A 5711-nucleotide genomic window follows, 5' to 3' on the forward strand; every position below is an offset into this window, starting at 1 on the left:
TCTTTATTAAAGATATGTACACAACGAAGACTATGACTCTCAGAAATCCTGCAACATGCCTGGGTTTTCTGGGAGGTACAAGACTTAAAACTTTTTCTCTTGAGATGAAAAGTAAAGGCTGAGGGAGATAGGTAACACAGCTTCCTTATAATATTTGCAACCGTATATTTTCTGTCAGACAGAACCCTTGCATTAAGATTAATAACAGTGACAACACATAGCTAATATACATATGACTAGCACTATTCTAGGCCCTTGACTCATAAGTTCATTTAACCTTCAGAGCACTCCTGTGAAATACGTATCATTTTACAAATGAGGGCATTACAATAGGTTAAGTGACCATCTCCAGGTGTGCAGCCAGTAAGTGGTGAAACTAGGATTTATACATAGATAGTTAAGCCCCCAGAATCCATATTCTTAGCCACTACACTCTTATAACTCATCTGAAGCGAGTTATTTATAGAGAGTGGAAACATACAAGGAGGCCATCACATCATTAGATTTCAGATATAGTCCAAGCTTTGTGAATCAGTGGCTATATGACCTGGGACAATTTCTCCTCTAAGCCTCAACCTCCTCATTTGCCAAACGAATTCAAAAGTGTTAGTAATTTCCCATATGCATGGTATTTATGTTCGTTATTTCTAGTCCCAATTCTTATTATACCTTGGAAGTATGTTGGGGATTCTGAATAGTATACCCTATAGTGTAGGATAAAATTTGGACAAAACTGAAAGTGTGGGTTATTATCAAAAAGAACAAAATGTTTTATAGGCATCATATTAACATACCTTTATTGTTACTGGATTAATTAGAGAATAATTGTGCACACACACAGATTAAAACAAAGGACAGAAGTTGGAAGCTGCATCAGAAAGCCATATGCAGTGATGACATATTTTGGCTCATGTAATTGTGAGTCAAAGGAAGGAGGGGCTTTACCTCCCACTTTAGATGGTACAGTGGCTCCACCATATCATCAAGGGTGTAGCCTCTTTCTGCTCTAATGGCCAAACCATCAGCTTCATCCTAAGGATGTTTTTCCTTTGTGATTGTAGGATGATTATCAGGAGCAATTAGGTCATAACACTGCTAATTCTTATCTACAGGTAGACAAAGAGACACTGTCTTCTAGAAGCAAGAGGAGGAATTCTATCACCTCTCCTCTGGCCTGCAGTTGTGGATTGTCCCATTTCCCATCTGTCACCAGCAAGGAGGTCTCTGTTGGGCTACATTGTTGGTTCTCAGCCCCCATGGCTCATTAATATCAGAGGGGAGCTCTTTCAAAGTTACAGTACTAATTTTTTCTTTAAATTTTATTGAAGTATAGTTGATTTACAGTGTTGTATTTCTGCTGTGCAACAAAGTGTCTCAGTTACACATACATTCTTTTTCATATTCTTCATTATGGTTTATTGTAGGATATCTATATTAATTATTGGGCCCCTCCCAGGCTGAGGAAGAATCTCTGGGCATGGGATCTGGATATCAAAATGTTTGAAGTGCTCTTGGTGATTTTGATGCAAAGTCAATTTGAAAAGCACGGGCCTACATTTATTAGAATTTATCCACAGGGCTTGCCTGGTGACTTAGACAGTAAAGAATCTGCCTGCAATGCAGGAGACCTGGGTTCAATCCCTGGTTTGGGAAGATCCCCTGGAGAAGGGAATGGCAACCCACTCCAATTTTCTTGCCTGGAGAATTCCAAGGACAGAGCAGCCTGTTGGGCTACTGTCCATGGGGTTGCAAAGAACTGGACATGACTGAGCAACTAATGCTTTCACTTTCTTTCATCCATTGAGCTGAAGATTGGGGGCAGTTTCTTCTGGGTCAAAAGTCTCGAGTGTAAAATGATCATAGATTCAAAATAAAATTAGGGCTTTGTTAGGAAAATAGTGATAGATACTTGGTGGGCATTAAATATTATTCACTCCAAAATAAATTTGGTAGTTTTTAAACTTTATCGGTGCATGCTTAGTTAATCCTTGTAACAACCTGATAAGCAAGCTGTGATAGTCACGTGTGTAATTGTTATTGTAGTATCTTATTTGCTGCCAGTATCTTTTCAGTTTGGTTATTGCTTAAACTGTACCAGTTGATAAATATTTTTAATATTACCTATGCTGTTGAGTAGAATAGCCTCACAGTTAATTGTCCAAATTGAGACATTTTTGAGAGTGAACAGGAGTATTCTCTTTTTAAGAATATGACTCCAGGACATTAAGAGTAAACTGGGACCATCCTGGGCCAGGCAGCATACATCATCGTGCTACCTACAAAGTGTTATATATAGTATAGGATTTGCTTTTGTTTAAAGAGAAGTCTGGCCTGTGTCTTGGCTTCTAGAATGTAATCTGTGTCTTGCCTGTTAGGCATGTCTTTGCTTAGGCTAGGTTCTGACCACACTGAGTCTTAAGATGTAGATGCCCCCACTTGAGAGTTTTAGGGTGGGGCTGCCCACACCAGAAAGACCAACTATATATTTCAGGTGGAGACTTTGGTTAACTGGGCATCAGTAGACCTGAAGACTGAGTTCAGCCATGTGGGCAATCAGTCATGCCTGTGTAATGAAGTGATGAGAAAACCTGAGCAGCGGTGCTCAGACACATTTTCTTGGTTGGTAGAACTCCATGCGTATTGCTGGACATCAGTACTGAGAGGGTGCAGTGTGCTGAGGACAGTGGCAGCTTCATGTTCAGAACCCTCCCAGAATGTTCTATGCATCTCATCCTTTGGGTGATGTTGATCTGTATCCTTTCCCTGTAATAAACAGCTGTGAGTGTAATAGTTTTAATTACACTCCTTGAATTCTGGGAGTCCTTCTAGTGAATTGGAAAGCAGAGGGTAGATTTGGAAGCCCCCTAAACTTTCAGTTGGTGTCAGAACGGAAGGCTGTATTAGAAACTTTGCCCTCAAACCTCACAGTTTGGATACTTCTGGGTATATTATCAGACCATTTTAGGAGGCTAAGTAATATGCCCAGTGTCTCAAAACTAATGATGGATGGAGCTGGTTTCCACTCCCCAGATATCATTACTTCTATGGTATTCCAGTGCTGTTTTTACACTTGTTCTTTCCTGCTTTTAATTTCTCATGTTAAATTCTTCCAGTTAAAATAACATGTTTTTTGTTTGTTTGTTTGTTTTCTGTTTTGCTGACTGGAACTACATTGATACAACAGTATTGATATTCAAATACTTTCTTTTTATGAAAAAATACCTCAAATTTATAGGAGACTCCCAACTATAAATACAACTTAAAAAGTCTAGACTCTTAGAGTGATGAAGTGGTGAAAGTTGCTACAAAATAGCTCTTAGAGCTTATGGATCAGTGTTTGACTTAGTTGAGTGCATGGTCTTTCCTGAGGCTGTCAGAGGCTTAAAGGAATCAATGCTCCAAGTCCTAGTTTTGCAGAGCATCTTTCCATTCCTGGGCATTGTGTAACACTCAGGCTGAAGCCAGTGAGACTCCAGGCACAAAGAATGTGAAAAGGAAGCACATGCACAGCTTTCTCATCTGGTTTCTGAGATTACTGATTTGATTCGGTAGAGGGACATGCTTATCTTTTCGGGTTTTGGTCCTATAAATTTTTCCTTTAATTTAGTATTCCTTGGATAAGGGATAGTTAGTCACAGAACGACTCACTGATGAAGTGATTTCCCAATCATTTCCAAGAATTGCTGATGATTTAGTGCCTTTTGACTTTAGTGCCTCTGATATTTATACTGTTACCAAGGTAAAATTAGGAAAGTGAAGCCATATACAGTATTTGGTTCATTGATATTCCATGGATCTAATTGTGAATGTGAACTGCAAAGAGAAAACACTTCACTTCCAAATAAATGCCCTAGACATGATAAAGCTAGCAGGTGGGGATCATATACTATTTCTAGTTTATAAAAATTTAACTGTGAGAGCTTAATGTAGCCAAATGGATGCTCCTTCTGCCTCACCTCCTATTTTAAAATATATTGCATTAGTAGAAAATTTGAGGTATAGTAAAGTAATCAGAAAATGGCACTGGAAAGTTAGTTTATTACTCAGAGTTCCCAAGAGGAGAAAGCTTGCCCCACCACAGGGAATCATTTCAGTCAGGGTTTTGAGAAACAACAAGTAATATATCTATATATACACCTACGTCTACATCTATACCTGTACCTTCATCTGTATATAAAAGAAAGAAATTTATTCTATGGAATTGCTCAGATGATTATGGAGGCTGAGAAATCCCAAGATATGTATAGTTGACCAGCTGGAGACCCATGCAAGCTGATGTACTTCCAGTCCAAATGCCAGCTGACTTGAGATCCAAGAAGAATTATGTTTCTTAAGTTCAAGTCCAAAGACAGGACAAGACTATTATACCAGCTCAGTAGGTCAGGCAAGAGGAACTCCCCCTGCCTGGTCTTCAGCCAGCGCTCCATATTAAAGAGGGATATTGACTTTATTCAGTTGACTGATTCAAATGCTAATCTTATCCAGAAACCTCCGTCACAGACTCACCTATCACTTTTGACCAAATATCTGAGCACCCTGTGGCTGAGTCAGATTGACACATAAGAGTCATCATCATTGGTGGCCACATGGGAAATTACTGGGCTTGGTCACAGGAAGAAAGTAAAAGACTGTGGGTAGGACCGTTTATTGTGGTTTCCTTGGGAGGAAGTAGCCTTGCTTGGAACTGGGTAGTGTGAATAATTTCAGCAGGCTCTGGGCCATGGGGCTGTCCCTGATTGTCTGGAACTTGTGCCTAGAGTGATTTGGACAGGTAGCTAGTGGCCCAGAGTGTCAGACAAGGAAGGTGGGGGGTATAGACTTTGGATTGATTGGTTTGTATTTGAAGAACACATCCCAAGGAGAGGACTCCTCCTAAGGATGGGAAATGGGGAGTAAGGCAGGAGGCTAGGGCAAGGTGGTTTAGGCATATTTGGGTTGGCCAGAACGAGCTGTATCTAGCATATAGACCTAGAAAAGATGTTAAAGCATCAAGTTTACAGAAGCTGGAAATATGGCTAATTCAGCCCCATGGTAACAGCCTGTCTAATTCTTACTCTAGGAGTTGGCACCTAGTGAATGGATTCTCTTTTTAACCAAAGTTGGGTCACAAGCATCCCCATTATCAGCTTAGATTTGTGGGCACAAGAGCAGGTAGAAGAGGAGAGTAGAAAAATACCTGGGCTCTGCAAACAAGTGCTCTTGTGTGAATACTAGCCCTATTACTTATTAGCAGAGCACACTTAGACAGTTATTGCATCTCCCTAAGCATTTTTTTTTTTTTTCCTAAAGTCTCTGCAAGGTAGACAATGGAATCTACATCAGGGGTTTGGTGAAGATTTGAGATAATGAATAGAATGTATCTAGCAAATAGTAAGCACTTATTTTGATTAGTCGGAGAAGGCAGTGGCACCCCACTCCAGTACTCTTGCCTGGAAAATCCCATGGACGGAGGAGCCTGGTAGGCTGAGGTCCATGGGGTCGCTAAGAGTCGGACATGACTGAGCGACTTCACTTTCACTTTTCACTTTCATGCATTGGAGAAGGAAATGGCAACCCACTCCAGTGTTCTTGCCTGGAGAATCCCAGGGATGGGGGAGCCTAGTGGGCTGCCGTCTATGGGGTCTCACAGAGTTGGACACGACTGAAGCGACTTCGCATAGCATTTTGATTAGTGTAGGTTTCTCATTTTTATTATTCTAGGATACGGAGTT

Source organism: Cervus elaphus, chromosome 29 (assembly GCF_910594005.1).
Source record: "Cervus elaphus chromosome 29, mCerEla1.1, whole genome shotgun sequence".
NCBI classification, from domain to species: Eukaryota; Metazoa; Chordata; class Mammalia; order Artiodactyla; family Cervidae; genus Cervus; species Cervus elaphus.